Source organism: Lissotriton helveticus, chromosome 4_1, assembly GCF_964261635.1.
Source record: "Lissotriton helveticus chromosome 4_1, aLisHel1.1, whole genome shotgun sequence".
Classification (NCBI taxonomy): domain Eukaryota; kingdom Metazoa; phylum Chordata; class Amphibia; order Caudata; family Salamandridae; genus Lissotriton; species Lissotriton helveticus.
This window is the reverse complement of record NC_136063.1, coordinates 859542134-859554337: the sequence shown is the minus strand read 5'-3', so window position 1 is coordinate 859554337 and position 12204 is coordinate 859542134.

The following is a 12204-nucleotide window of genomic DNA, read 5'->3' as shown; positions in this document are numbered from 1 at the left end:
CTCCCTGCACAGGCAGCCTTGACCCAATACAGGCACCCTTGCATCATGGTGCACGGGTGGCTGTGTTTTCGGCTGGTTTGTTTTTGGTCAGGAAGGACCACCTTCCTGCACAGAAACAATCCAGAGAGGCATTTTCTGAAAGGAAAAAACAGGGAGAAATAAAGATATTTCTCCTTGTTTACACCTCACTTTAGTAGTCGCAACTTGTTGGTGTAGTCCTAGGTTTGTCAATTTTGGTAAATCTAGGAAGGCGTCAAAAACAGTGGGATTTGAATTGCAACACCCACCACAGTGCCTGTGGAACGCCTCCCTTGTGCAGAGTAATGCAACGCAGGGATTTGTGCTGCATTGCAATTCTCCATATTTATGGAGCCATTCAAAGCAATGCAAAGTGGCTTCATAAATATGACTTGAAGCTTTGTGTCACGCATGTACCACATTGCCTGGTCTAAGCATGATGCAAGGCCCTTGTAAATATGCCCCTTTGTGGATTTTCTTACCCACAGAGTGGGGTACACTATAGGCGCTATTAATAGCAATCACAGGCTAATAACTTTATGTTCTCCACTCCCTATTATGTGGTTGGACCACCCGGCTATTGTTTTTTGTTTTTATTGAACAACTCAGCTAATAATGCAGATAGTGAGACTCAGACTGAAAAATCACGTACATGGGAAAAAGTGACACAAGGTAACTTGACAGCAGCCCTAGAATTTTAACCACTAATTTTTGATAGAAATGTGGAAGTAGTGGCGTCAGTAATTAATAGGTGGATTTTCTCTGAGTTGGAGGTGATTGTACTGCTTCATTTGGTTTAACAGAGGAAGACAATTTCCAATGTTCTCTCGTAGTCTAGCAGCTCTAGAAGCATGAAGCAAAAATCTAGGAGACAAGAGCAGTCTTGGGGAAATTATAATGCAGAATCTGAGACAGTAGTCTACAGGACCCCTGTTGGACTTGGCCCTTTTGGCAGGTTCACCCTGAAACTTTTCGCATTCTCCTAGCTTTTTTCTGTAACCTGGTGTTGGTGATTTTAGGCCTCTAGGCACTTTAGCACTGTGGACCAGTGTAAAGTGTGTGCATGCTCTGAGTGTGTGTGGTGAGATTGGCCTGCCCTCCCAAAGGAATGCATGGAGGATATGTGTGTCCATGGTGATTCCTGGTATGAGAGGAGTGCAAGGGAGAGTTTAGTATGCATGAACGCGTGAGAATAAATGCTGCGCAATGGTGTGCACAGATTTATGGTGACTGGTGGAGAAATGCCACTTTTAGATGTTGGCATTTCTGTGTGCTGTGTGCCTGCCTGTCTGATGGGAATTGCATGTCTGGCTTGTGATTGACAGGAGCTGAGAGGTGTGGGTGGCTCCAGGAAACAGGGTGAGTCAGCCCAGTGATGAATAGAGAGATCTGCATGCAGATGGGAGGGAGGAGTTGCACCTGGGACCTGAATAGGGCTGGGCCTTCTCTCCACAATGCTGGATCTGGCTCCTGTGGTGTGTCTGATCACTGAGCCCCCACCTGACAAAGGAGAGAGGAGCTGAGCAAATCAAAGTGCTCCAAATCGCCCCCAAACCAGTTCTTACTGGTATCCCTAAGCCCTGTGCTTTTACACAAAGGGAAATAAAGTATAAATATAGGGGCTGTGACCCAATTAAGTTGTTCAGTCTTGGTGTGCTGTTCCTGCTGAGGCGTGCTGCTGTTGGGGCCCAGGGGGGCTGCCATGAGGGCTTGCCTCCCTGGGCCCTGCCTTGCCCCTGGACCTGGAAGACCGGTTATTGTGGACCTTTTTGTGCTGATCATCCTCAAGGACTTACAGGACTCTTGTGGGATCTAGCACCTTGTGAGCGCTGTATCCTATTTCTTAAAAACACTTTCTCCCTGCAGCTGAGGAGGAGCATGGTTATGTTCTGCTTTGCAGAGCGGAGCTGCTATCTTCTTCGAGGGAATCCCCAGCATTGGGATTCCCCTGCATTGTGCCCTGCTGCGGGTTCCCACCCCACTTGTTTCTTTATTTAAAGGGCAGGTGCCCACCCCGCATTCTTTGGGAGCTTTGCCAGTGCCCCCCGCTTATATCTTTATTTAAAGGGCGGGTGCCCACCCCGCATTCTTTGGGAGCTTTGTGGGTACCCACCCCACTTGTTTCTCTATTTAAAGGGCGGGTGTCCAACCCGCAATCTTTGGGAGCTTTGCGGGTGCCCACCCCACATTACCGGTAAGAAAGCATTGCCGCGGCCCCAGTTGCACATCAAATCTCTTCCGGGCCGCTGCCCAGCGCGACCCGGAAGGCAGGCAAGGCTGTGACTTTGTGGTTGGGGCTACCGAGACGGAAGGGAAGCCACGCAAGAAAGGATTCTGGCGCCGGTAATGATGCTTCTGTGAGCTGTTTCAACTGTATTTACTGGGGCCTGTGCACTTCGGTTTTTGGCCTGCAGGGGAACTAAAGCTTTATTAAACAGTATTGTTAGATTTCGAGTTAGTGAAGCCTTTACCTGCAGAAGTCAAAGTTATGGATTGAGCCTGTCTGTCTCCTAGGAGATTCTAAACAGGAGAAGCAGCTTCCAACTCCCTGGCCAGCAAATCTTGTCTGAGGTCGCTGGGACCTTATATGGTCTGCTAGTGGTTGGAACATGTGTACACTGATTGGTGGTTGTATCTGGTGTTTCTATTGGGTTAGGGTTAATGTCCTCATTGGTTAGGTATTTGAGGTTTCTGATTGGTTTCTTGGTGTGTGATTCAATCATTGTAGAGTTGGGACTAGGGCTAGGTTTAGGATTTCACTTGGAAGTAGGGACTAGGGCTTCCTATGTTATTGGTTTTTGGGAGTAGGGTGGGACTAGGGCTAGGGTTAGACCTTTAATTGGAAGTAGCTATTTAGGGCTTCTGGTGTGATTGGTTGTTGGACCAGTTGTGGGACTAAGAGTAGGGTTAGGCATTCTATTGGAAGTAGGGACTAGGGCTACCTGTGCCATTGGCTGCTTGGACTTGGGTTGGGACTAGTGGTAGGGCTAAGGCCTTTATTGGACGTAGAGATCAGGGTTTTTGAACTGATTGGGTGCTTGGACTAGGGCTAAGATTGGCTGCAAGGTCCTGGTCTCCTATTGCTTCTAGATGTTAGGGCTAGTGTTGTGATTGGATAGTGTTAGGGCTGGGTTTCCCATTGGCTGAAGGGGTCACCTGATTACTAGGGCTACAAAAAAGGACAGGCTTAGGGCGTCTCAGCCCGGGCGTCGAGGCTAAGGGCGGAGAGGACAAGGGTAGTTGCCTGTTTGAGCCTGTTAAGGGCGGAGAGGACAAGGGTAGTTGCCTGTTTGAGCGTGTTCGAGACTGGTCGGGACTAGGGCCAGAAATGCTGCCCTTTTTCTCATTTAACAATACCCAGCCCACACCATCCACAACCAAACCAGAGCAACACACTCACACCAAATATACACCACGCACAATACTATGCACAGATTAATGTACCAGCATGCACCACCAACCCAACCAAACCACATCTACACACCCTACTATCCCAACTACCACACATATCCACCATCACCCACAGACAGTACACAACTCTATCCTATAACACTGACCAATACACTCATCACTTACACAACGCCAATCAACACCATACATAAATACATCCCACTCAGACACACTCTCCCTGCTGTAATTACACCTAACAGTCCACCTTTTATCACTAACAAACATATAATGATCCTTCCATCAGTTGGCCAACAAACACCCTCCTCTCCCTACAACCATAATAACACTTACACACAACACACACACTGCACACCACCACACGTTGTAACTTTTGAAACAAACCAGTCTAAGATAAACACTCTCACCTCTACTTCATTCCCTCCTACACACAACATGCACTCTACTCATAAACACATCACCACTACCTCTACGTCACAACCTCCTCTCACAAACAATACTACACAACCAAATCAGGTGCATGAAACATATACATCAGCACCCCTTTTCACCACACCTCAAAAGCAAAACATATCACACACACCAGCACAACAAGATCTTCAGAGCGCAACACCTCATAATACTTGCCATCACAAAATACATATACCTACCTTTCAAAGCACACAAAGGAACAGACTCCAATGCCAAGCTTTCACTCTTCCACCACTCCTAACACAGATACAGCAATACAGCACCTCTCTTCTAACCGCCTCTCATCCATTGGACAATTTAGAACATTACGACATGACCCACATGCTGCACCACCTCCCTTGACTCATACACCTTCCGCCTTTAACACACGCAAAAAATATAAGTAACATGCCACACCTCACAACTTTGCTTCCCCAAGTCTACCTCACAACAATGTTACACCACAAAAGCAACAAAGCACTCCAACTCGTTCTCAAACACCATCTCCAAAACATACACATGCAGACCCATCAAAATGTCTTCTTAGCATGCTGGATGAGGAACACTATAAAGAACAGCTACACGATTGCTATCCTAATACAGATAATACCAGCACTAAAAACACACCTGCTACACACCCACACAATACTGATGACTCTTCTACAAAACAAAGTCCCACTATCACCAAAGGCCACTCTCTACACTGTCTACTAATAAATGCTCGATCACTCTCTAAAAACAAGCATCATATCTACGACCTTCTCACCGATGCAAAACCAGACATACTATTCATAACCAAATCATGGTTGGGAGAGGATATGGCTCCAGTCCTGCATGAAGCCATTCCTCTAGGCTATCAAATAATCACCCAAATTCGTATAGCCAAAAAAGGAGGTGGGCTAGCTGTTGTATTCAGGCAAACAATACATGTCACTAAAGTTGACAACGTCTCCATAAAGAATTGTGAGGCTCTTCTAACAAGATGCAATCCTACACCGTCTTCCACCTGTAACTTCCTGCTCCTTCACAGACCTCCACCTAGCTAGGCAACATACCCAGATGCAGTTCTAGACACAGTTTCAAAACTGATAACACTACACTCCAACCTATGCGTTCTGGATGACCTTAACATTTGGTTTAATAAAACCAATATGACCCATCCAAAAACAATAATCACCGGCCTAGACGCATTGAACCTGCATCAGATTGTCTCCTATCCGACACACACCGCTGGACATATCCTAGATGTTATTTTTGCTAATACTGAGCTAGTTACCTTTCAAACTATAACTCCAGTCACATGGTCTGACCACCACTTGCTTGCTTTCCAACATAAAACAACACTAAGTGACTCAGATAAAACTACCTTACATCCATCCACCTATCGGCCGTGGAACAAACTCAATTTGGAACACTTGGAAACACAACTAACATCCACTATAAATCTGGAAACCATAAATTCTGTTCAGAATCTATATGAGTGGCTACAGGAAGCTTTTGACTTCCTGATACCACTCAAAACCACATAACAGAACAAAAGAAAAAAGCGCCTTGGAGAAACATAGAAATAAAAGACATAAAACAACAAATTAGAAAGCTGCAACATACCTGGCTCAAAACAAACGCCAAACAAGACAAACTTCACCTACAAAGAATTAACAAATTATATAAGTCGGCTATCAAAAAAGCTAAGAAAAGATACTATTCAAACAGATTTCAAAATGATAAATATGCAAATAAAGAATTCTATAAAATACTCAATGAATTTCGAAAACCAAATTGTCTAGAAGGAACTCATCCTGTTACTCAAGATTTCACAGACAAACTGGCAAATCATTACACGGACAAAGGAGACACGTTGGACTCGTACTTACACCAGAAACAAAGCACCAGCACTAACCCTTGTACAAAACAACTATCCAAGAATGCTCTAATCAAGCCTCTCCATACCTTACAAAACATCTCACACAATGAATTTATGGACCTGGTCAAAGCAAGCAGGCCTGCCGGCAGCCTTTCTGACCCCTGTCCGCCTCAAACTTTCAAGACAATTCTTTTAACAACCTCTGCTGCCAGTCCAGTAAGAGGAATCATCAACGATTCCTTAACTACTGGAATATTTCCAGAAGAACTCAAAAAGTCATACATAGCCCTTTACTGAAGAAAACAAATTTGGACCGGCTGAACCCTGACAACTACAGACCCATTACAAATGGACCTTTCCTTGGCAAACTGATCAAAAGAGCAGCGTTCGCCCAGATGTCACAATTCATTGAAGAGAATGACATACTTTCAGATTTCCAAACAGGATTCTGTCCGGTAAGAGGCACTGAATCTGCCCTCCTTGCCATCTGGGATGACCTAAAGAATACAGTTGACCGCAACGGGGTTGCTGCACTACTCCTCTTGGACCTCTCAGCTGCCTTTGACACAGTTGACCATGACACTCTGAAACAAAGACTTTATGAAGCCGGCATAGAGGGAACTGCTCTAAAATGGATCGCGTCCTACCTTCGAAACAGAACTAATGTCATCCACACCCCACCTTTCTCGTCCGAAACGTACTCCACAAAAGCAGGGGTCCCTCAAGGTTCTCTCATCTCGCCCATGCTTTTCAACATCTACATGAAGTCTTTACCATCAGTACGATCAATACATTTCACCTCACGTGCTACAACTATGCAGATGACACGCAAATACTCCTTCAACTGGAATGCCCCAAAGACATTGGAAAATTACCAATTTTCAGCTGTCTCAGAGCCGTGGATCAGTGGATGACTTGAAGCCATCTCAAATTGAATGCTTCAAAAACTGAAATACTCACGTGTGGCGATTGGAAAAATTACAACCCGCTTGCCGCATGGCCTGATGAACTGGGATCACTGCCTAAAGTATCGAAGGAAGTAAGAAACCTTGGAATGACCATGGACTCCAAGCTGTCGATGAATGTCCAAGTGGATAAACTAGCAAGATCAAGATTTGCTACTATAAAAATGCTGCAATTAATTTTCCCTCATTTGGGATTTCCACACAAGTTCCAAGCTACCATCTCCCTTGTTCTATCCAAACTCGATTACGCCAATAGCCTCTACCACGGATCACCTTTAACGACCATGAAAAGACTACAACGGATTCAGAACTCGGCTCCAGACTACTCTTGCATATCAAACCACGAGACCACATCTCCCCTGCCTTGAAAGCCCTGCATTGGTTACCGGTTGCCAGAAGATCCACATTCAAGTTGCTTTGTATTACCCACAAAGCAATACATGGAATAGGACCTCTCTTCATCAGGAATAAAATCACCAAACACATTCAACAAAGGAACCTCCGCTCTAAAGGAGCATCTCGCCTCAAAATTCCACCATGCAAGAAAAAAACCATGGGTGGCACATCCTTCTCTGTTCAAGCAGCCAAACTATGGAACTCTTTACCACCCAACATAATATCCACCGACAACCACCTTATCTTCAGAAAACTACTCAAGATCTGGCTCTTCCCCACATAAGCACCATGCGGAAACAGAAATGTACAGCATATCCCTCTGTATATAAGCATTTGTTTTCACTATAGATATGTACCTATCTTTGTGTATTACTTTATAAAACATGTAAAAGAATTATGTTGTTAAGAGAAAATAATAATAATAATAATAATAATAATAATAATAATAATAATAATAATAATAATAATAATAATATTCATCAATAAATAAAAATCATCTTTGGTCTACATGTACATACTTCCATCGTGCATCTATGTACCTTCCATGTACTTGGATCTGTGTGTCTGTTACTTTTCTCCTGAAAAAGCACATACAATGTACTACCCTATTTCTCATCCTGTGCCTCTATCAATATATTGAATCTAAATATACTTAATTCATTTATGTATCTATATACTTAAAATGTATTTATGGATCTATATATTTATCACTTTCTTCTAATTTGGCATTTCCAATGCACTAGCCTATTTCTCAGCCTATACTTCGCTCAATACATCTTCTAGCCCAATCTTCTGACTCATCTCAAACTTCTTTCTACTACTCCTTCTAATGCATTACCCTATCTCTCATCCTATACATCTATCAATATATCCTCTACATCCACTCTCTCATTTATCCCAAACCCCATACCAATACTATGATCGCCAAAATAACCCTTTCTAGACTCTCTCCTGCTCTACCCCTACTTGCATCATCTGACACCTCTTTTCTACTACACCGATCCCCTAAAACAAACCTTTCTAAACTCTCCCCTCTGACTCCTTAACTCCAAAACTCCTTTTTAATCATCCAAAAGCCTCTTCCTACTGCTAAGACCTAAACAAAAAAAACAAAAAAATCCTTCACTCTTTTATCCCTCCACTATCCTTTTCAATCAAAATTAACAGACTAACATGTTCACTTCTCAAATTCCATATTCCATATTCAACTATACTAATATACTGCTCAAATAACTGAATAACATATCTATTACTCAAATTACTTCATATTTATACTATACTAATTTTTAACACTAATCCTTTATGGGTTCCGAAGTGGCGTGCTACTCACCAGAAAAGAGCTTCATCAACCATCAGGGGTAACAAGTGCTATATGAATGCAAATCTTTCTTCCCCTTTTATCCATCCGCTATCCTTCTCACTCCAAGTAACAGACTAATATCCACCACTAAAATGACCTCATATTTCACCATAATAATTCACCACTAATCCTTTATAGGCTTCTTGAATAGCATGCGTCAACAAGCGAGCGATAAATAAATACAAACCTTTGTCCTCCTCTATCCTTCTGCTATCATTCCAAATCCAAATAACTGACTAACCTTTCCACCACTTAAAATGTACTTGCATGTTTCACTATACTAATTCAACACTAATCCTCTATGGGTCCCATAGTAGCGTGCTACCTGCCGAAAAAAACGCTTAGACGCCTAGTAAGCGCTATATAAATGCAATTACAATACAATACAATGCAATAAGAGAGCCCCTGTCGGCCCGAGTCTTGTCGGCAGATCGAGGTGCATTGTGGGCGCTTGGGTGGTCCCGCAAGAGAGCGGGCCACCCCAATGATAGGGGGCATGTGATTTAATGCTAGGGGGTCCAGAGAACCCAGATACTGCTGGGCCCCCCTTCTTTATGCAAAGTGCTAGGAACTGGGCACAATTGAGAGAGAATCCCTGAGAGGGACCAGAGGCACAGTGAGTGCCAGTGAGTTTCACAGCTGCCCAGCAATTAGTGGGCAGCTGCTACATTTAGGTTTGCGCAATGGCGCAATTGGATTCAGCTGCTAGGCAGCAGCCCTGACATTCTGGACACAGGGCATTTGAGCCCCGTTGAGATGGCCTGTTGGCCAGGGGTGTAGTGAGCCACCGGGCACTGCAATACTTTGTAACACACTCAACTCCCTGAGCCTGGCGCAGACTGGGGAGTATATAATAAAGTGTGACATCAGTGCATGCGCCTGACGGCACGAACAGAGCACATGAGTAGACGTCCCTTATTGCAGCTCCACTGTTAGCAGTTAGGCCTACCCTACCTCGAGTCCTTAGAAGTCAGTTGAAGTCCTGACCCCATTCCCCAGACCGTGGTTCTCCTTCACTCAGACTACGTGTGCACTTCCCCACCCGGGGTATCACAAGCGGGACTGTGAGGTAAATAGGGCGCCCGGCCCCAATGTGATTAATGCCTCAACTATGGTCTTTATTAGGAGACTATGGGCCCGATGTAGGTAAAACGCATTTTCCGATTTTAAAATACCGATCCGTACCGAATCGGTATTTCAAAATCGGAAAATGATATGTAGGAAAATTTAGTCGGAAAAATACCGATTCGGTAGCAATCGGTATCGTGAGTCGGTACGTACCGATTCGACAAGTACCGATTCGGTATAGGCCGGATCGGACACGTCCGATTCGGTAAATAAAAATGCGGATCCTACCGAATCGGTGAACGCCGATTCGGAAATAGAAATACGCCCCATGGGCCGAAAGGCCAATAGGAACACATAATACATTCCGAATCGGTATTTTCCGAACAAATTCGGTAAATTCCGAATCGGAAAATACAGATTCGGAGAATGCCGATTCGTCGAGCAGGTTAACTGACACTGAAGACATCAGCCAATGAGCTGGAAGCACCCTCCCCCACAGGGAGTGGCAACCCAGGCAGGTACAACTCATCAGAACTTTCTGGAAAGTTGCCTGAGCTGAGCAAACACAGTGAGCAGCAGTGTTAGCAGGATCCCTGTGAGACATGGCAACCAGCACTGAGAGCCAGAAGGCAGCGCGTAAGAGGAATCCAAAATTCAGCACCATGGAGCTGCAAACTTTGGTGGAGGAGGTGGTGAGGGTGCACACGCAGCTTTATGGAAGGCTGTCCCTCACTGTTCCGGAGAGCACCAAGAGGAGGCTGTGGATCGACATCGGGGAGAAAGTCAACGCTGTTGGTGTCACCCACAGGAGCCTAGACGACCTCAAGAAGAGGTTTTACGATATCCGTGGCGTGACAAAGCGAAAACTGGCTGACCTGCACAAGCAGGCTGGACTTACTGGAGGAGGAACAAACCGGGCGCCACCCCTCACTCAGCTGGAGGAACTAGTGGCGACCACCATCGAGAGGGCCAGTGTCGTAGGAATTGGGGACCTGGATAGCTCATTCCGAGCTACAGCTACAGGTAAGAAGCATGCGCAACTTGACACACCATACCAGACACCTCCCCTATAGACCCAATGCACAGCCAAACCCCAGGCCAGTACTGCTAGCAACAGACATGAGCAATGCATCTTGCTAAATGTAGTCAGCAAAAGTACCCAAAAATGCCACAGCAGAAGCATAAGAAAAATAACAGTAATACAGCATCAACGTGTTTGTAATGAGATGTGCAATGCTTTAATAGTAGTGACTGGAACACATTAGTACCCAGTTGACAAATGCTTCTTTATACCTAGGGGCACCATCAGGCAGGGGAGCAGCATCAGCTCCAGCACCAACAGCCAGTGCGGTGGCGGTGGCAAGCACCAGTGCAGCAGCACAGGAGGAGGACAACAGCTGTGCCCTGGGCAATGAGGAGGACTCTGGACATTCCCTCACACATCCACACTCCCCCCGACTGTCTCTGTCTCAGTCGCCCACATTGCTATTCTCCCCGGAGAACACACCACCACAGAGCCACCCTGCACCTGCCACATCCCCGGCCCGGAGGAGTATTGTTGCTCCATTAGTCATCATGGAGGGGGCAGCGGGTCAGGCTCCTGCACAAGACCCTGTGACACCAGCGTCACCCCAGCACACACAGCAGGGCAGCAGAAATCCACGGAGGCCACGTGCAACCAGCAGCCCAATACAAGCTCCGGGAGGCAGCGTCTTCGCAGGGCTGGAGACCAGTATGGTTACGATACAGAGGATGCAGGCAAAATCCATCCTGGCCTGCCATCGCCAGTTGCGCCTGCACAACCTGCAGATGGGTGAAATGACACAGGGCCTCAAGACCTTTGTTGACAGCAACAAGGAGATAGCTACATCTATTGGCCGAATAACCAATGCCATCACCCAGCTCTGCAACAGATTGGATGACCATGAGCTATGTCGTCGCAGGGATGCACGAATACAGAACAGGTCACTCAACCGCCTTGCAGCTGCGACTGCCCAGCTATGCCAACGTGGGGCAAACATGGAGGCCAGCCTCACACAGAACATGTCCGAGGTCACTAGGGGCATGGGCCGTATTACCACCGCCATGGAGACACTACTGATCTCCAACACCGTAGTGAATCCCGTCCTGGGCGAGGCTGGGGACAGCAGCAGCCGCAGCAGCCCGGCCAGCGCAGTGTCAGAGCCGCGCCGGAGCAGCAGGCGCTCAGCTGAGGCTGCAGGGCATTCAGAAGGGGGTGAGGCTCATCCTAGTGGGCCTGCTAAGCGCAGCAAAAAATAAGACTGCCAGTGCGGGTGAGGCAACCCGGACAATGGACATTTCTACCCCTTCTTGTTTAACTTTTCTTTTGTTGCACATCAGTGCAGTAACGTTGATGCAACATTATTAAATTTAATTTCTGAAAACATACATTGACCTGTTTGTGCATCTGTACTCACTCAGAAATAGTTGTCTGTTATCTCCTGACGCCTGTATCTGCCGTCAGTTGGTGCAGGGAGTCCAGCAGGTTGTGGTAGTGGCACAGCATTGTCATCATCAGGGTCCTCGTAGTCGGATAACTCAACCTCAGTGCCTTTCCTGACTGCAAGGTTGTGCAACATTGCACAGACAGCAATAATCTTGCAGCAGGTGATGGGGGTATATTGCCTTGCACCTCCGCTCTTGTGCAGACATCT